Source organism: Gouania willdenowi, chromosome 21 (genome assembly GCF_900634775.1).
Source record: "Gouania willdenowi chromosome 21, fGouWil2.1, whole genome shotgun sequence".
Taxonomy (NCBI): domain Eukaryota; kingdom Metazoa; phylum Chordata; class Actinopteri; order Blenniiformes; family Gobiesocidae; genus Gouania; species Gouania willdenowi.
In genome coordinates, this window is record NC_041064.1 from 8,177,076 (window position 1) to 8,199,407 (window position 22,332).

Consider the following 22,332-nt stretch of genomic DNA (forward strand, 5'->3'; position numbering starts at 1 on the left):
TGCAGTAGTGTTTATGGATTGATTGATTGATTATACTTGATCAATCCCACATTGGGTAAATTCACATGTTACAGCAGCAAAGTGATAAAAAAACTAAAGCAAAATATGCAATACGTACCAAGCCAATATACATAAATATGAGGTAAATGGAGCTTTGCATTAAATATTAGAATAAAATGACTGTGAATAGTGTGAGTGGAAAGACAGAAAACAACAACAGATTCAGGGTGTGATGCTGTTATTCACTCTGTTGGTAGTTGGAATGAACCACCTGTTTATTGTATACACATTGTATATTATGATTGTTCTGCAGCCTCGGAACCAGGGGGGGCAAAAGAAAAAAATACAAATACATAGACCGTCTCGAGATACGCGCCAAACACAATTTGTGGAAGAAATACAATAATGCAAAAATGATTAGTAACACAATTGATAATGTTGAACACAAAAGTTTGCATCGACGAGTCGTTTAATGTTGTAAATTCATGATAAAATGAGGACGTTGGCCACTTTCTGCTTCATTTTTGCTACAGTACCATAAATGACAAGCTGGGCGCATTGTCGCTTCACCATTTACATTGTGAAGAAGAATTGCTCAACAGAAGAAGAACCAACCTAAAGTCTCAAAAGTTAGGGAGCATTTCACTGAAAACCTATTGTACACACCTGAGGGAGAACTAACATCTGTGACATGAAACTAACAGTAATATGTTGGAATCAAAGCAGCAGAAAACTATATTAAGAATTCTATTTTTTCAAATGAATTTGGGAAAACTATAATCAAAGCCTTTGACCACTGTTGACGAGTTAACGCAGGAAAGTTTGCTCCTATAGTATACGTGTTCCTTCACCATTAGTTTAAGTGTAACTTAAACTAAGTGTGACTTAGGGCAACTTTGGGTACTCAAAAGTATTATTGTTAGAGTAATCTGCATTACCCCAACACTGCTTATCCCACGGTTCTGTCTTTTTCATATGCACAAATGCATTGCAGCGATAGACAAATGATCAATAAAGACATTAACTATGACTTAAAAAGTATTTATATTAACCAGGATACATAAAAACACAAGACAAGGAAAAATGAAATATTAAGGAACTAGCACATTAGCGCATCGGGCTGGTGATAGCTGACTAAAAGTGAGGGTAATATAATGAAACGTTTCAGCCCTGTCAGTCTGAAATATAGCATCATTTAAAGGCCACAGATTTAACTGACCGTGTCCATCCTAATATAACTGTTGACAATGGCATGAACTCAAATCCTATTAAACTAGTTTGAGAATGAGAGTGCTTTCCATTTACTAACTAATATTAGCAGAATGTGCTTAAGTCATTTCTGACCAGAACATTTGCAGACACAGTGACCCGTATCCTGGGACATCGCCTGCAATCAGGCTTTTAAATGAAAGAAGAACTCCTGTGACTAATTTGACAAAGTCTCTGGAAATTTAAAAACGTGTTTGTGTGCGCTCTGTTGTAGCATAATAATCCACTGTGCCAATGCAATTATTTCAACCTGTTCCAGACGACAATAGGATGCATGTTTGCGCATATGTGAACCGCGTTAGTGACACTCATCTAAGAGGGGGCTTAAGCAAAAATTGCAGGCATATGATAAGTTCAAGATGTTAATTTACATGTTATTTTCTTTTTATTATCCAGCATGGAACATATTTCAAACTACTGAGTGAAATAAAATACATGTTCTAGCACTATTGTTCTAGTTTTCCCTACTTAGACCATGCACTTTAAACTAATGCTGATCCCTGAAGATATGGAACGGCCAATAAGAGCAAGTCTCATTTATTGATCCATTGTCGAACTGACCCACAACCTTTTTTAAACAAATATGTGGTAAATGATTACATTGCGGGCCCGGGGCGGCCTTCCGCGCCGATGTGGGGGGTGGGCATGCTTGGGGGATGCTGGTGTCTGTACTGGGGTTGGGGCGGGGTTGCTTGGCGCTTTGGGATTATGCTGTTTGCTGGGGGGGTGGCAATAGCTGTTCTGGTGGTTGAGGTCGCTGTTGGGCGCCTGGTAGGTGGGTGAGTCCAGGGCGCCCTTGGCTAGAGGCTGATGTTCCGCACCGGGTGTGTGCCGTTGGAGTGCCTCCTTCCCGCGCCTGAAGGGGGCACTGCCTCATGGCTTGCGCTGTCTTGTGGGCAGGACAGGGGTCTGAGCTCCTGTCCCTGCGCCGTCTGGGGCTGCTGGACTGTGACCGGTTCGTGAGCTGGAAGGGTGGGGCTTAATTCGCCCAGGGGCTCTTGGGGTCCGGCTGGCTGGGCCGGTCCTGGTGGGGGTCTTCTGCAGCCGCCCGCCAGCTGCCCATTCGGCGCGGCTCTGGCCGTCTGCTGGGCGTGGGCCTTGGCTCCTCTGCTGGGATCTCTGGCAGGGGGCTCTCTTGGCCTTGGGTGCGGGTTGGGGGTGGGGGGGTGGGGGGGTGTTGGTGGTCGGTGGCAGGGTGCGCTGGGTCCTCAGCTCCTTGAGGCTTTCTCTGGTTTGTATATGGGGGCAGTGGTTGCCTCTCGGGATCTCCCAAGCATGGGATCCCCCCCACCCCCTCACCCAGGTATAACACTGCCCTCTCTTTTAACATCTTCCCTTTAATAAAGTTTTTCTTACCCTTCCTTAGGGAGGGCTGGTGATGGTCACAATTATGCAAGAAAATACATTCATTTATTTAATTGCAATAACAAAAAATGCATTGCTGTTTTAAGATTACATCTAGAATACATTTCCACATGCTGATTAATATCTCCCTGATTAGTGTAATTAAGAATACACATATTTAGTCTTCATACACTTCACTTAATCTGAACCTTGCACATTCATACAAAATAGACCAAATGGTAAATTAACATTATTTGTAAATTATAGGAAGTAAACATTTCCATTGTTTTTTTTTTTTTTAATTAACTTTAGCTTAATTTTAAAAAATGCTTAATTTCCCATTGAAGGTATTGGATAAAAAGGCTTTGCATCAAGACCGACAGCTTGAGCAATATAAATAAGTAGAAATATGTATGGACACAATTATTTAGATGACTCAGTTTTTTAAATTAATGCAGTAAGTGGATAAGTTATCATAATGATCATACAAAACATGGATTGTAGCAATATGTTTCATGTAAATATTGGCAAAATTTTCAATAGAGGCACATTTGTGAAAAATATGTCCAGGCCGGATATTTTTTAACATATTGTTTTCAGGAAAATTTGTATCCACTGAAACATAAAGTGTGTATTGATTAATAAAGCAGATAAATCCTAGCTTTCTAGTTCGGCTAGTTTTTTGTAATGTCAATTTTTAAAAGGCAATGAAGGACTATAGGCATTACAATAGGAACTCAGTGTGTGACGGCTGTGACCAACTTTCATGTTTTTTTCTTTCCACTTTTTGTGGTAACGGAGTGGAAATAGGTTAAAATACAAACAAAATACAACATTTTAAAACTTTTAAACAATACTATCACCCAGTAGTCTTTAATAGGTACAAAGAGAGAGAAAAAAAGTTGCTTAGTTGCTCAAAAAACTGATTAAGTTTCATAAACTGGTAGTTAAAGTTGAGGGCAAGTTATTCAATCACAAATCGACGATCCTCTACTTTTCTCCTGAGGGACAGAGGGTTTTAGTTCAGGACTCGACTGTAAATCTCGTGGATTCAGAGAGCTCCAACCTGAATTCAGCTCAACAGTGTTCTCAGCTTAGAGGATCCGAAGGTAAATAACAAACCTGTGGGAGGGGGAGGAGGAGGCTTCCTGGGTCACAGAAGCTAAATGCTCAGCTATAGATCCGGCTCTACACCCTCGCAGCAGTGAGAGACTGAAGGTTCTGTTAAATGCTGTACAACAGACAGACTGGCAAATGTACACACACACACACACGCACACACACAGACTGCAAGCTTGACTATAATGAGCCTCCCATTACATTGTGTGCCTTGAGCATCAATTAAATAACCAATTTGCTTTATCAGTTGGCTTGTAACCAAAAGGTCAGTCATTGCAAGCCAACACACAGGCTTAGAAAATGAGTAAAGAATGTCGATGGTACTCCCACGTTAAAGAATGACTCGCCAGGAGCAACGTTGACATTTTGAAATAATCAAACATGAGTAGAATGAAGCTTTAAACACTGTAATCTGAGAGGAGTTGGAATAAGTAAAGTGTGTTAGCGACGGCCCCGTCTCTATACTATCTGCTCTGTATGACCCCTGGAAGTTATCAGCAAAATGTGACCTCACCTTACCTGCATTTCAGGAAGGGGACAATGATGACTAAGAGGCACAGGCAACATATTTAGGTATTAGAAATACTGTGGTTGGTTTTAATTGCATTAAGGTCTTCAGATAAAATAGCCAGAGGGCTGAAAAGTCTCTAACGTAAACCAGATTTATATCGCCATTACATTCTTATCTAATGAATGATATTACCATCTTTAACTTATTTTTTCTTTATTTAATTAGAGGGTGGGGGAGAGGCAAGAAGATAAAATAAGTGTACAGGTTTAATCGACCAATATATAAATGCATAATATAGGATTAGTGGTCAGAGGTGAGAATGAATACTGTTTTGAAAAATAAATAACATTGTAAGAGGATAAATGACTACTCCTAAAGCTGCTGGATTTTTTTTTTAAATAATTCACAGAAAGTGTAGGTCTCATAGATAAACAAATTATAATCAAAGATCATTTGCTTGGAAAAAAATATATAAAAATATCTGCATAAATGTTTGTTACACTCAGTTTTTTTCATATTCGGAAAAGTTGTGTGCATTGAGGGATGTGGAGTCAGCGACGGCTGCATAGAAGTGTTTTTACTTTGATTTCTTTAGAAGGACAGTGATTCACTCGCCACCATTTTTATTTTAGTTTGTTACCAGTATTCTCCGTGATATCACCTCACTCCACGAGACCTTCAGTTCAGCCAGATTCAGATCTTTTCGTGTACATCTTAAAGGGAGAGTATCATGTAAAAATCCCTTTTTCAAGCTTTATATCATGTTAGTGTGTCATTCCCTCCTGAAAAACATACCTCAAGTGTTGCTGAGTGATTCATGTATTTTTGAGTATCTTTAAATCTCCTGCCGGCAGCCATTTTCCTGCTGTTTTGATTGAGGGGATGAGGCTCCGCCTGGGGACGAGGCCCCTCCTTCCTCCAATGTTCTCTTCCTTAGTTCAGCCCACAGAAGCCACCTCTGCAGATTTATATTTTAATTTACTTATTTTAAATAATTTTCTAAGAAACCCCTGGCTTATGTTGTCTGTACTCATTTATATATGCATTAAAAAAATGATAATAAAATTAAAAAAAAACTTGCTTCCCCACGTCATTGTCTGTAAAGCTGAGGCAGCAGCGCTCCCTCCCGCTACAGAGCTCCAGATAGACATCTGCAGAGAGGACTGCGATTGACACTTCCTCAACTTACCGGGGCAAAATTGAAGCGGTTAACTTCTTGAATAATCCTAAATTCTGGGTGAATGAATCCTTTAGTAACCCCGTAAATTGATCAGTTAAACCGTAAAAGCGGCGCTGTCTATGATAAGTGCTACAGCCGGAGGAGAAGTGTCTGCCCTCTTTCTCTCTCCTGTCGGCTCCAAAACACACGCACACACAAGCGATAAAGTGAGGGAGTTCAAGCATTGTGTTAGCATTCCTCACTTTGATAACCATTCTAATGTATTGTAGCGAGCTTACACTGTACCATTCTTATAATACAATATTCCGTGTTTGAAGGGGGAGTGTTCATGGGCGTGTCAGACAGGCTCAAAGTTTCTTAAAGAGACAGAGGCAAAATCGAAGCGTCATGAACAGCGTTGCCACAGAGGGAAATTTCTGTAAGTTATTTTTTATATTTGCTGCATTTTCCAAACAATTTTGGGTAGCATAGTTATCTGAGCATGTTATAGAATGGTACTATGTTCCTGAAAAAAAACATGATACCCCCTTTTAAAATAAACGTGTGCCATTGTTTTGCCACAACTTTACAGTATGTCTACAGTACACTTCTATGTACTGTATATGTCCATGGACTCAACATCCTATGCAATGCACAAAACTTTTCCACCTTTTACATCTTTTTTTCAAGCAAATCATCGTTGGTTTATTGATGTATGAGTCTTACACTGTCTTTATCTGATGAAAAATGAATCATCATCAAGAGCTTTTAACACCTGCGTTATAAATATCTGTAATTATCTGTATCTATTTTCTGAAACCACAGACTGTCTTTATTAAGCTCCCCTCTAACTACTACAGCAGAAATACAGTAGTAAGAAAAAATCTATGTGCTTTTTTGTTCATGGAAAAGCATTTGATTAAATTGATAGTTATCATTAAAATAGAACACATGAACAAACAAAACAAACACATTATCTAAAAATACTGTTTTGTAATTGTCCAGTACAAGCCAATGTCTTTCACCCTGCCAAAATGTTCCGTGTCTGGTTTAACCAATATTCCAAAATCACTTATTTTTCTATTTCCTGTCTTTCATAATAAGCTTTTTGCATTTCATGAAATCCAATTATTTAAAGTCATTTCATCTGCAAACCAGTCCTAAATATGATTTTCATAATGAATCAACTGTTCTTCTAAATACTCTCCTTAGTAAATGAATATTTACATCGAATCAATTGATATAATAACCAAATACTGTATAATAGCACCAGCACGATGGCACAAAGACAATTAATAAGGAAGGTCTAGACTTTATATACTACTCACTGATTTCATTTTTTATAAGAACGTTATTTCTGTTGTACCAAAATGTTATTCTTGCCACAAAACAATTATTTATACCAACTCTAACTGCAAAAATACTGAAACGGCATGCGATTTTAACACTGTTAACACATTCCCCGAGTGAAAGGGTGTTGCCCATTCAAATGTTATTGCACTTTAATGTGTTTAACTATTGACCTGAAAAGAAAAGCCACATTAATTCCACTACATAAAAGCGCTTCACGAGAGGTTCACTTGAGAGATGGCAACAGTGGGATGTCTGTGAACGAACAGCAGTGTGTGTGTGTGTGTGTGTGTGTGTGTACATCTCACTCTATGTTGGTAGAAAAAAAGCTGGAAGGAGCTAAAAGGAATATATTAATAGTTGAACAAAGATGAGCACAAAGCGATGGATGGATTTAACTTGGTGAGTACATATGTAGAACATGTACATCCACATGGTTGCACAATGTGGTGAGACCTTATTCATTAATGCACAATCAATTAACAGGGAGACTGTCATTCATGGTTGAGTGGCCGTGGTTTCACCCAGCAGTCTGCGCTAGGCCATGTGTGTATTGTGGGATTTAAAGTTTTTTTTTTTATTCTGCCTTAATGCTAAACCCACTGCATTTAAAAGTTTTTGTCCTTTTTACGCCCGTCACTTTATTCCTATTTTGGTGTTGAATGGGTTTTTTGCCTCTCGTATTCAAAGTGTTTGAGGAGAATGAAGAGCCCAGCTGAAATACTGTATTGGAAAATGTATTTTATTGAGAGTTATTGGGCTGATGGAAGTGATGCGAGACAGTCTACGGCCATTAATGCCACAAATTTAAACAAAAGTACCCTAGATAATAGATTATTTCTGTTAAAATGTCTTAATAACACAGACCTTATTAAAGAAAAAAAATGTACCTCTAAGTTTAATTGAGATTTTTTCAGATATTTTTTTCTTCATCTATTTATTCGTTTTTAAGAGTATACAGCAACATCTTTCAGTTACAATTACACTTTCAATTATCTATGCTTCATTACAATTCAGTTATAATTACAGTGGCAGGCATTTTTCCCAATTAAAATTAAATTCTAATTATTTTTTAATCCCCTGAAAGTCAATTACAATTGATGTTATTAATTCCTAAAGTTCAATTACAATTAATCGCAATCACTGAGTGTGAAATAAATTACCCCATAAAACTGCACATTCCTCTTGTGTTAGCTTTCTGTTAGCATCTCCAATGATAACGGGTTAGTTTGACACATCTTAAATCAAAATAAAAAATAAAAAAAATACGCTAAAAAATATTGTCTATCACATTTTTTTTTTCATCCCAGCTTTTGTAATAAATTAAATTAAAATTGATAGATTTCATAGAATTTTCATGCTAATCACAATTGCAAAGTCAACATCTAAATTCAATTACAATTAAATTATGACTACAACACCAACATATTTTTTAAATTACAATTTCAAATATAAGTATGTCGTAATTAGAATTAATTATCAATTACGCAATTACAATTACAGTTGATGTGTGAAGTGTCTGGGATGAGGATGAACACCTTTAAGTCTAAACCATGGTTGTCAATCAGAAAAGAGTGGAACGCTAAAGTCAGACCAGAGGAAAGGTCTTGTCTTAAGTGGAGGAGTTCAAATATCTGGGGATCTTGTGCAGGATCATAGGGGTGTCTGCAGTAATGCAGACAATCCAACCGTCCGTTGTGGTGAAGAGGAAGATAAGGCAGAAGGCTAAAACTCTCTGTTTGCCAGTCGATCCTCATTCCGGTCCTCACCAATGGTCATTACCTTTGGATCATGACTGAAAGTAAAAGTTTCAAGCTGACCAACTTAGTTTTCTTTGCAGGATGTCCCGACTCAGACTAAAGGCTCAAACATACTCGAGCGGAACGAGTATGGCGGACTCCGCAGAGGTCCCTGCAAACGATCCCCAGGCCAATTAGTGCAAAGTTCAAATGACCGCGTGGACTCTGCTCCATGTACCTAGTGTTACACAAAACACTGCTCGGCATGTATTTTTCACATCGAGCCGCAATAAATGTAACACCGACCTGCATTTCACCCACGTGGCGAAACAGAATAATAGAGATGGAGACGAGATTAGAAGAGACAGATGAGCAACAAAAGTACTGCTCTGATGAGTGCAAACATTCTGCATGGACTCTGCCCTGTCCTTAAGCAAGACACTTCACCCACAATGCCTAGTATGAATGGAGTGTGTGAGTGAGTGTTGGTGGTGGTTGGAGGGGCTTCTGTCAGTCCGCCCCAGGGCAGCTGTGGCTGCAATAGTAGCTTACCTCCACTACGTGTTGAGTGAAAGAATAATGCCAATGCATTATTATTATTATAATCATTATTAGGGGTGTAACGATTTGTTTTAACGACAATTCAGTTCAAATCACGTAACGTTTTTGCCGATTCGCTTCATGGATAATATTGGTTAATTTAGAACGATTCGATCCGAAATGATCCAGTGTCTTAAAATGGATTCACTAACTTTTTAGCCAAAATAATCATTCAACCAGTGTGAGTGAAATAAATACCTGAATACTGTACGGTGTAGGTGAGCTTTCATATACTCCTGGTGTTTCTTGAAAGGGAATTGTCTAAAAATGTATTGTAAAAATACATAAATTCACAATAAAAACCAAGTAAACAACATTTAATGGCAAATGTATTCACATTTTATTTGAATAAAGTTTAACCAACACTTCAGTTTAAATTAACAGAATGTTAACTTTTCTGCTCAAATTTTCAATACTCATTACGTTGTCAATAAAAATACATAAGACAGCCGGCAGAGTCAACGTAACCTCTTTATTATCAAAAGCTCTTTTAAAACACATCCATATTAAGTCTACTGTGCTTAAATCCAATGCGGTATTTCCTTGTATCGATATAATCGATTGATTACCTTTTAAACCGATTTTAGATTTGGTTAACATGATATGAAAGGCCAACTTGCCGAGCACTGTAGTTAGATCGTAGGAATATAAATCAATTAATCGATCTATTGGAGGAATCATCAAACCCTTATATCATATTATGTAAAATATTACCATCTGTGTGTTCATTATTTGTGTTCTTTCGATACACAACAGCGGTTTTGTCATTTTCATGTCCATGAGTAAATTTGACACAGTAAAAAAAAATCTAATTGATTAAAATTAAGTGGATTGAAGGTCTCGAGTGAAAACTATTTAGTTGTCAAATTTAATCTTGTATATTGTATTCTCCAAAATGGGTGTGTGTCATCCTTTCTGTCTGAGGGAAGGAGAAACGATGAGATCTTTTCTGAGGGATGGTCGATGTCATGGGGGCGTCGGCTTTGGCCTAATCCTCCCAACACACGCCTCCCCTCCACCAAGATAATTGCATTCACAAGCTGCTGATTAAATTTGGCCCATCCCTCACACAATTGTTTCCTATGAGTCTTTATGAAAAATGGCTTAGATTTAGGGATTATGGAATTATAGCCGAGAAAGGCGAAGCATCCACTTAAATATGAAATGAGAAAAAAAACAAAAAATAGAAACAAATTGAGGGAGAATAGTAATGGTTGGTGATGTGCCGTAGCATCCGTGTTATTTTATGAAAAAAAAATTACAAATCTGAGTTTTATATAACGGGGGGAGAGAGGGGTGGTGGGGGGATTAAATCATGGTACAATAACTTGAGATAACGTGAATCTTGAGGGCAGTGAACAAAAACAAATTAAAGAGAGAAGAAACACTAGCAGAAGAGATTCTCACAGAGACTTGTAAATGCGTGATTTAAAAATGGTGCTTCAGTTGCTGCTGCAGAGAGACACTTAGTTTATGAAAACTGATCTGTGATCAGACTGGCAGATGAAATCACTAAGTTAAACAACAGGTAAGACAGAATAAACAAATCAATTTGGATTAAAAGCATTCAAAAGTCCAACAACGTAGATTATGGCATTTAAAGTCTACACCGCAGTCCACATTCGCTGATTGTCTATATGCTTCCGTGGCCAGTGGATGCCGATTTTGTCACGGGGTAGGCCGACGAGTAGATTATCACAACACCACTCAATCCACGGCTTTATATCTACACACTGAGAGCAGGTTTTGCTCGTTCTTTGTTCCAGTTTTCTCAGTGCAACACTACAAACAACAAACTAGTAAGTCTATGGAGCATCCGCTGTGTCCTCCATGTTGTAAACAAAGCACTCAGCTGCTACTGGAAGCAGGAAGGTTAAATGTTATCGACTGCTGGTCCTTTAAAACTTTTTTACTTGGTTTAATTTTGTGAACCGTTCAATTTTATACTGCCATTTTTTTTATTATTTCTTCCGAGTTACTGTGTTTTTTAGCACTTCAAATATTTGTATATTGTGTAAGTTATATTAAAAATTGGGAAACATTGGGAAATATGGCGTTCTCATTCACATCTGGCTCAAAAAAAGCATGGCCATCATTATTGCATCCTCAGGTGTGAAATGCTAACTGCTATGGAAATAAACAAAAAATTCCATGTTTGTAGTCCTTGAATTAACACACACACACAAAAAAAAATTATCTAACATTCATTCACACACTAAGTGAGAAACTAGGACCTTTTTCCAAAATATCTGTGAAGCTTTTTCACACAACAAACTATTTCTGGTACTTTTGGGTGTCTATCTTCACAGCTAAATACTGGAAAATGGTTTGGCATCATCCTTTCATACATGGGCCTAAAATGTTGAAGATTAATATCTTCTCAGATTTTTTCCATTTAAGTATTTTGACACATGTTTATTATTAGTGTGGATGCATAGTTTTCACACCATTGTTTTCCTAGTACTTATTATTATTATTATTATTATTATTATTATTAAACACATTCTTGTCTGATAACTTGTCCCGCAAATTTAATCTGATTTTACTGACCAGGATACATGATAATAACAAAACTCCTGCTTTCTTCTGGCGTTTTATTAAGTTTAACTGTTATTAACAATTTGACAAAATTAAATTGAGTTTTTCTAATTCAAACCTATTGGCACAACAAACACAGCGCTGTTTGTCATAATTATTACAGTTCACTGTATTACTATAACTAATACTGACTCTAGGGGGTTATACTGACTCCGAGGGGTTTGGTTTCTAAATCTTCACATGCATTTTTATCTTTGTTTTCTGAAACATTGATCAGTATCTTTGAAATCGTTTCAAAATTTTAATATTATCTCATTATATATCAGCAACATATATGCAATTCTATGTATCATTTAATCGTGTTCTATCAGCAAACATTTGAAAGACTACTTTCATTTACTGTTTTTCAAGAGACAAGTTTATTCTGCTTTTTTCTGTTTTGTTTTTATGAGTGTCTTGCATTTTTTTTATTCATCTCTATGGCAAAACCACAGCTGTAGAACAAATAATGTTAAAATAATCATCCCTTACTTAACTCTCTGGAGAGCTAGGTTTAGAACTAAGGATGATGATACAAACTTTAACTGAATTTCAGTCAAGGATAAGCTCTACTTCTATGGCTTCTCTTGAATAACCTTAAAGCCAGGTTGTTATCGGGTTATAAACAGAGTCACGACCAAAATATCAGCTTTAGAGTCAATGCAACACCTGCAAACCACGTTTTAGAGTGACAGAAAACACATTCAAATAACAAATGAGGAAAATATAACAATATACACAGGACTATAAATTATTCACACGAGTACACTTGCACTGACGATCAATATGCATTTTTTTTCTTCTTTTATATAACATATTTTTTGTCTCTCATTGCCAAGTACTGGCCCCATCAATAGCTGTTCTACTAATGCAAGCTTTTAATCTATGAGGAAAAAATAAGTACATTAATTATTAAGCCACCAGGGGAGAAAGGAGAGGGTGATGTGTGCATTTATGTGAATGCAGACACCAGAGCAGCTTTTTAAAATAATACCAATTGTAATAAACAGTATAATTTCATCATAAATAAAAAATAATATGTAATAATACCAATTATCAAGAATATCAATATCATTTACAGATTTATAAAACGTATTAAACTGTGAGACATACTAACCCAAACATTTGGTACTTGTGAAAATAGAGACGTAAATTGTGAAATGTGACACTTGATATAAAAGACTAGCATATTTATTACCAATATAAGTCAAAGCACCACATACCGTCAGCTCCTCCACATGCCTAAATGCCAATGAAGCCTAGAAGGTTTTAGAGACATATTTCATTCTTTAACGGGGCCGTATGTGTCCATTTTGGCACCGAGACCAAGGAGACAGAAAGTGACATTTTCCTCAATATACTGTAATTTGAAACCAAGCAAGCTGTCAGTCAGCTGCTATTTTATTTATTCTTCTCCACTCATTGCTCCTGTTCTAAAATGAGCACTGAGCACCGTTGACATCTAATAGCTGTCGGAAACTTAGTCAAAGCTTTGAAAGAAAAGTACAAACTGCGTTCAGAGCCAAGAAGTGACGAGGTAAAGCCGCATGGCAACTTGTCATAGATGGAATCTGTTGAGATGGTATTGGAGAACTCAAAAAGGCAAATTATCCTGTACATAACTGTAAAAAAAAAAAAAAAACATACACTCAATGATGAAAAAGCAGATTAAAGGAATAAACGAAGTCGTCACACCACGGCTACAGCAATAGTATCTAAATATATGTTTTTATCTTTAGAAATAATGGCAAAGGTTTGATACTACTATTCTACTATGTACTTTTACCAAGCAGGATTACTTATGTGGAGAGAAGGAAACACACCAGTGTTCATTTTAAAAGCAAGTTTTGATTTAGTTTGAGTCATATACGGTAGTCTTTGGACAAAGTCATCATCAGTTATAGACTAGTTTTGGTCAACTAAATAGCATTTAGTTGACCAATATAGTCGATATTTAGTCAACATATATAGTCAAAGAAAATATGCATCATAGTAGTTAATGCATGTTTTTTTTTAATGAGTCGCCTTACGTCCTCAAACCTCAATTACCGGTTTGTCCTGCCTTCCACACAACAAAAGTAGTTCTGATCAAAATTCATTCAATGTGAACATTTCTTAAGATTAAATCAGGGCTTTGACCTTTATTTATTGACATATATGTTTTTACAAATATTCAAATTTGATCTCTGTATTTAACCCACCCCAGAAGAGCAGTGGGTAGCCACGTTGTGGCGCCTGGGGAGCAGGGCACTTGCTCAACATCCCACAGCTATGGCCTGGGTGAGATTTGAACCAGTGACCCTCCGATTGCAAGCCCAGCATCCTTAACCTCTTTTTGCTGAGATTCAAGAGTCGATATCCATTTCTGGGTTGTTGTTGTTCTTTTTCCTTCTTCTTCTGTTTTAATGACAACGCTTCAGAGTTCTTCTAATTTTTACGTTGCATTTCCGGAAACAAGACCTCATCGTGTCGTATGTCGACGTACAGTGTGAGCAGTCCGGTCGTGTCAGAGTGTCGGTCCGTATAGTGTGAACATGAATCATGAGCTGTACATAAGTGCAATTGAGTCGCATGATTTGAGCTGGAGCTGAATACAACGATTGAAAAAAAAAAAAATCGCACAGTCTGCGCACCTTTAGAAGAAGCTTTGAGCTCAGATATGTTGAAATACGGCCGCTCAACGGACTCGTTGCCTCGTATCCAGAGAAGCATGCGCTGAACGCGGTGTTTGCTCGCTCGCTGTTTAAGCCAGGTTGTTTTTTTTCGGTGCATCAATACATAAAACCGACTTAAAAGTCGACGGAGCATCCACGTTGTCGTCCATCTTGTAAACACTGCAGCATCTGAACTTCTATGGGAAATATCAATCAATGTATTATGATATAGTTTTCATTCACATTGGGTTTTTTTTAATTAGTTATAGTCTTGTTATTGTTGACGAAAACTATGAAGAGCATTTTTAGTCAACAAAGCGCAACTAGTTCTGTATTAGTTGATCTTTATAAGTTAAAAATATATCAATCAATAAAGTTCGATATCGTTTTTGTTCACATTTTAAAAAATAAATAAATGAAAAATAAATAGTTAAAGTTTCGTTATTGTTGACGAAAACTATGACGAATATTTTTAGTCAACAAAATGAACACTACTGCCACACAACTGGTTCTGTATTAGTTTATCTTTATAAGAGAATAAACACACACACACACAGTTATAGCGAGCTAGCAAAAAGACAACATCAAAGCATTGTATGACCATTGAAGGAGTTTAACATGAAGATCACGGCTGGTGAGGTTTGAAGAAAGGCAACAACGCTTTGAATATTAAACTGCATTAAAAATTTCCTCCATGCCTTCTTAAACTTTTAATGAGTTGAAAGTCGACTCTCACTTCCAGCAGGCCACGAGGTTCAATTAGGAAAGCAAATTGGTGATAAAGTGAACGTAGTATTTAGGCCAGGGCTGGGTAAAAGAAGAGGGAAATGTAAAGCCATGTGATGAATAATATTTCTAATCAGTGAGGATCGCTCTGTGAAGCTGCTCCCAGGTGCCACATATGGTAAGAAAATGTACGATATTTACTGGTGAGTCTGCTGACACACTCATGCATTACATATTTTTTTTAGAATAAGAAAAGTATAAGATCCATGATGCAAATGATTAAAATGACAAACAGCAATGAGCTCTTAGGAAATAATTCAGTAACGCTCCTTCTCCCAGAGACACTTAAGAAAAATGCTGGGGGAGTTTATCTGCCAAAGATTAAGGGGAAAGATTTAAACCATTAGGGGCTGTACTAATACTAACCTTAGAGGCAGTTTGAAGTTTTCTTGCTTTGACAAATTTGTGTATAAAGCTTGTTGTAGAGAAGAAAGCCTAAAGTATTCTCCTGATATATGCCTCAGACAGAGAAAACGACACAAACAAAAACAGGCACACATGGTTTTAATTGGCAAAGATATATTTCATACAACAGTTAATCATCTCTCATGGTGTGTTGTGGTATTCTTGTCCATTAAAATTTCATAAACCAGGCTATTTCTCATTATGAAATCTCAGTCATCACATTATTAAAGACAGAAGATCCCCCCCCCAAAAAAAAAATAACAAAAGGGCAAAACAACAGCATGAAAGGAAGGAAGGAACAGAAGCAGGATTCATTTTGGCGAATAAAAATTTACGTCATAGTTTATCTTCGATTACATTTTTACATTTTTTAGTTGATAATGACAATGAATTATTTAAAAGAAATACATGTGAATGAAAACTATATGAAAACGTATTGATATTTATGTATCATTATTTATTTGGAACGTTGGTGAATGTTCCACCTTTAATACATTATTAATTGTCATTTCACAATTTTAGTCAGTCCATGTTAGTTTTTTTGACTCGAATTCTTTTAAACTTTTTAAGTGACAATATTGAGACTATATGACCAATTAAAAACAACACATGTGAATGAAAACTAACTATATAAAAATATGTTGATATTTCCGTTATCAACTAAAAACTGAACTGTGATGAACTAAAATCACATTTCATCATGTGGTCTTACACATTGATCACATCAAATGTGTCTGTGTGTTTTCACAAACATTAATACCATCACATATAGCGCTTGGAGAGGACAATTGTTCTAATTTGTGCTATATAAATAAAGTTAAATTGAATTTACTTGAGAATCAGGTTGATTAATAGTAATAGAATCTTTATTTTTTTTTCTAACAATGCATAAACTCTTATGGGTTATATTTAAGTCGACTATATCTGTAACCGATTTTGACGACTAAAATATTAATGTAATTTAGTTGAATAAAACATCACTTATCGCATTCTGATGACAGAAAGGTTGGATAGAATGCGACCTGGCCATTCAGACAGCAGTTGTGATGCAACATTTCAGATGTGTTCAGATTTCATATTTATATCCACATATGAAAGTGGCCTGGGTTGGATTTGAAAAAACTGGAATTGTACTGTTCACATAGGGGGTCATTCCATGTAATTCCTTAGGTCTCAAACGTTTTTAGTGAAAAACTAATAAACAACAAAATATTATAAGACACAGAGGAAAGCTACAAAAGTCTTCCATATTCACGAGTGAAATAGCCGCAAAGTTGGGGTCTTAAATAAAAATGAAGTTGAATAAATAAAAATTGTTATATCCCAAGAAAGAGTAACCTTTACACCAGCCATGGGTAACTGGCGGCCTGGGAGCCACATGTGGCCCTCGGTCTAATTTTGTGCGGCCCACAAAACCAATCCCCAAAATCAGTATTTCAAGAAGTCAAAAGGAATATAAAATAATGCACAAAATAATTCCAAAAACACACAATTCGACAGCAAAATGCACAAAGTACAGATCAATTAAAAAAATACACAAAATGACTATAAAACACAAAAAATAACGACACACAAACTGTTCACAATATTACACAAAATGACAAAAAAAAATAAAATAAAAAAATACAGAATATGACCCCAAAAACGCACAAATCGACAACAGAAATGCAAGAAATGACAGAAAAACATACAAAATTACACCTCGAAAACACACACAAAAAACCCAACACATTACAGAATAGCTCGAAACTGTCAACAAAATAGCACGAAAAGATGGAAAAATACAGAAAACAACAACAAAAATACAGACAGCGACCCCAAAAACACACAAATTGACAACAAAAATGCAGAAAAATGACAGAAAAATACATAAAATTACAACAAGAATACAAAAAATAACCAAAACACACATGGCTACAAAAACACAAAATGACTAAAAAGTGACAAAACAACTAAACCTCCTAAAAAAACAAAAAACAAAAAACAAAAAAAAATTCCCCCCTGTATTAATAATCAGATAGGTCATTATTATAAATGCTGACACAAATGTTGATAATGTGGCCCTGAGATTAGAAACAATCACTTTTTGTGGCTCCCACTGTGATAGAGTTGCCCATTCCTGCTTTATACTATACATTAAAACAGAGATAAGATTTTCTCTTACATTACCTCATTCAAGAGAATGTCACCCAACAACCAATGCATATATATGATTAATCATTAGTGATGTGAACAGTCTATGTACATAGCTCAAAGCTGATCAAATCACAGCGAGCTGAGACAAATGTACAGTTATTTACTGAAGGTCCAAAGATGTTGGAGTCTGAAACCCCAACAAACCTTTTTTTCAATTTTGAGTGGCTGGCATGTCCACCAGATATGATATATAGCAGATGTTTTTGTATATTCTGAGAGAGTTGGTGGAGCTGTATCACTAAACCAAATTTCAGTTTTCTATATGATGTAGTCCCTGAGATATTGGAAGCTGAAAATGGAAGAAAAATAAGGACCCACGGAAATTGACACATTGTTAAAATGGCCATTTCTCACAAAGTATTTATCCAATCAAACAAAAACTGTACAGTGTGCCTATTGAATAATCACGCAACGACTGAGTTGTAAAAAAAATCTGATTTTTTTTAGACCGAAGTGCGTGGGCCATTTGGTGAAATGACATGTAATGACCCAAAGACATGAAGAAATCAAGTAAGTACTTTATTTATAAAGCACCTTTCACAGGTAAAAATCCCAAAGTGCTGTACAAAAAAAGGTCCATTTAAAACAGCAGGAGCAACATCATAAAAGGATAACAAAAGTAAAAAAATCCATTAACCGAAAGCTTTTCTGAAAAGCGAAGTCTTCAAATACTTTTTGAAAGAGTCCACACAGTCCAGCTGATCGGGTTTTAAAATGAGTTTTAGGGATCTTTAGGAGACCCTGGCCTGAAGACCGAAGGCTGCACTTTGTCACAAGTGGGAAAAAAAAATTGATCCTTAGATTCCCAGTTAGAAACACCCCTCACTTTTACACTGGTAAACGCAGCCATTACATTACCACTGACCATCAATGATCTGCCGTTATGTACTTCAGTTTAATACGTGCTCCTCACCATCCACACAAAGGACTGGCATGTGTAACGATATGAATATCGTCCTTCAAAACGAAAGAGGTCCCTTTTGTCTGTGTCGTAGAGTGGTGATATATTGAGTGTGACACAGGAGTAATTGCATGAGAAGTAATCAATTAGACACACTATTGAAGGCGACCTGTGTTCTGTGGGCTTCCACGACTTTATTCTGGTTTAATGTGCACACGACTAATATTGCCTTTCTTCTTCTTGTGCAGAATGAATGATTTGTTGGTGAATGAAAGTCTCAGAGATCAGGAGAAGGCAGCAATATTTTGACCCTCATTCCCGTTCAGGTTACATCGTCTGGGAAAGACATGCTGACTCAAACAGATGCGCTAACGTTGCCCAGTATTATTATTTCCTTTCATTGACACAGTGATATGGTGAGAGGGGCTTATTCAGTAGATCAGACATAGGCAAATGGAGGCCCGGGGTCCAATACGGTCCTTGGTTTACTTTTGTGCAGCACAGAATTACAAAAAAACACAAAAAAAAACTGAAAAAATATACAAAAAGAAAATAATAAATTACAAAAAATTCACAAAAAGAAAACAAAAATACACAAAATTACTCCAAAAACACACTAAACAACTACAAATGAATAAAAAAAATGTACAAAACGACAACAAAAATACATAGATATGCTTCTAAAAACATAAAAAATAACAAAAACAAACAAAATGAACAGACAAAAGTACAAAAAATACACAAAAGGAGAATAAAATTATGCAAAATCGAGAAAAACTAAATCAGGCATGCACAAAATCACTCTAAAAACACAGAGGGTTATCACAAAATTATAAAAAAGCATAGAGAATGACAAAAAATACAGAAAATGACATAACAGACAAAACAACAAAATGACCAAAAAAAACAAAAAAAAAACACAAAATTACTCCAAAAACAATAAAAACAAACTTACAAAAATATAGAAAAATATACAAAACAGACAGTCATCCCTTTAAAAACACAAAATAACAAAAATACACAAAATGAACATACAAAATTACAAAAAATACAAAATGACAAAAATGCAAAAAGACAACAAAATACACAACAGTATACAGTAACAACAGTATAGAGAATGACAGAAATACACAACATGACTAATAACACACAGGACAACAAAATTACAAAATGACAACAAAGTGAAACAGAAATCCCTCAACAAACAAAACAGCAACAAAAATACACAAAATCACTTAAAGAACCCATAAAACATAAAAAATAATGTATGTTTTCTCGACACCATTGCTGCAATACTCAATTATTTAGTAGTATTTTGCATCCAAACATTGCATTCTTTTGAAAGACATTCAATCTAAATATGAAGGTTGACGAAAGGCAAGAGAAAGATTGAAAAAGATATGAAATATAGATACAAAAACGGTAACAGATATAGAGCGGAGCAGATGGGCCATGAAGGAGTAGATAACACCTTGGCGTAAAACACAGGCTTGTGTACATGCTCGCAATGAAAGCGGATCATTCAGCAGATGGGGCGTCAAATTGGATGCTTCATTTGGACGGACGCGGAGCAGACGTAAGGTGGTTAGGAAAATGAATCAACACCACCAAACAAATCTGGAAAGAAGAAGAAATGAGGAAACGGGGAGGAGTGGTAGTAAAATGTGTCGAACCAGAGAGCTCATTTGTGTTGTGCTTCGTATTGAGCCTGTTATTGTTTTTGTGAGTAAAGCAGACTAATTACTACAAGGAAAACATGTTCAATACTGGGGCAGTGAAATGAATCAGAATAGAGAATCTGATCCATGAATCAGCACAAACAACAAACTTTGGTCACATTTGAACAAAGATGCAACAAGTAACAAAGTACAAATACTTTTTTTTTACTGTATTTGGTATTTTTTAGACAAATATTAAGACCTTCGAAGATGATGTCAAAACGTAAAAAGACGCAAATCAACAACCGCGAAGCTGGTTCCCAACAAAACATCGGACGTCCACGGACCTCCAAATCATGTCCATATCGACATCTGCGCGTCTATACGACGTCCGTTTTAGGTTAGCATCTGAACGTCAAAAACCTCATCTGGACCTTTATATGACATTTGAAGTTATTTCTGCATTTACTCATATGTAATTTAAACACGCAGACATAGTGTGTGTTCCATATGCAAAATGTGCAAAAACAACAACAACAATACACAGAAATCCTTCTAAAAGCATACAAAATAACAAAATGTACGAACAAAATTACAAAAAATACACAAAAGTAAAAACAAATTTGCAAAAAGAGGAAAAAAAGACAACAAAAAGGCACAAAATCACTAAAAATAAAAAAATATATAAATATATATGGAATTTGCTGCAAAAACCCTGTTTTATTATAGAAGGGACATTTGTTTTACTTTTTTTTTTCACTTAAGTACATAGTAGCATGTACTTTTTTACTTTTACACACACGACACGTCAGGGTCTTTTTTCCGGAAATGCAACGTACAAATTAGAAGAAGAAGATGAACACTGAAGCGTCGCCATTAATACAGACGAGGAAGAAGGACCCGGAAGTGGAGAGACACTCGCAAATCTCATGGACCAGGAGCTGACTGGACAGATGTAGGCAGTACAGTCCGTCAATTTTACAGCGGTCCTACGGTGTTCGCACATGCGCAGTGTGAGCATTTACGGTAAGCTGGTCCGTGGCACTGCTTCAACTGTGAGATACCCTCACAAGGAGATACTGGATTTCAAACATGTTTGATTTCCTTACGACCATACGATTGCTGATCAGGAGCTGGTCGTGAGGTGTTCATCACTTCTCGTGACCCCATGTATACTACACGATGCACGATCCCACAAAATAGAAGCACGAGTCGAAAATCGGCTCTAAATGGGCTTAAAATCGCACAGTGTATGCCTGCCTTTAGGTTTAGTGTTAGGTTATAACCCTATATCGCAACAATTTTTTAGGGTTAAGGTTAAAGTTAAGATTAGGTCAAGTTTAGTCTTAGTCACGTGACCAAAACTGGCCATACGGATAGAATGACGGTATATTGATACGGCAACCTTACGGATAGCCAATACCTTTTTTATTCAATTATCTATACTTTTACTAGACTACTGAAGACTAGTACTTTCAATTTTCTTCCATATATTCTCCATATTCATTTTTCCAAATCAACACCGCGGTGAAGATTCAGCGTCTCTCAACAGTCGCCGGCTTGACTTATTCTGCTTTATGTTTCATATTCATGAGGAAGACTTAGTTAAGCTTGATTGAAAGGTGCATCAGAGGGAGTCCTATCCCAGCTAAGCCACAGACCTGATCCACCACTTCCTCCATCCCCTTATATCCACAGTCCATACCTAGCTCACACAGTGCACCAGGAAAAAAAAAAAAAATCAATAGGTCCAATGCTACAATATACTAGTGACAAATTGATTTCATCCCAAGGCAATTTCATCCAAGTTGCAATGTGTGTGGTTTTCCAGCACGGAAAGGGGTCTTTCTCTCGATTAGCTCCTTATGTAATAACTTTGATCCTCTTATATATGTTGTTTATGGATTATATCGATCACTTTACACTTCTCCTAGGAGCTGCTACAAGAGGAAAGGTAGAGTAAAATGACAGCGACATCAAAAGCCTTGTAATGAATGCGACAGCGTGCTTTTAAAAGAAAGAAGGAGTTTGATCACTGCTATTTGACATAAAGAGGGAGAATCT

General features: G+C 36.4%; 1 protein-coding gene across 4 annotated transcripts in view; it reads right to left on the reverse strand.

Moving 5' to 3' along the window:
* The window catches only part of erbb4b (erb-b2 receptor tyrosine kinase 4b), a 390,990-nt gene that overhangs the window by 137,792 nt on the left and 230,866 nt on the right, over positions 1–22,332 (reverse strand). The window lies entirely within an intron of this gene.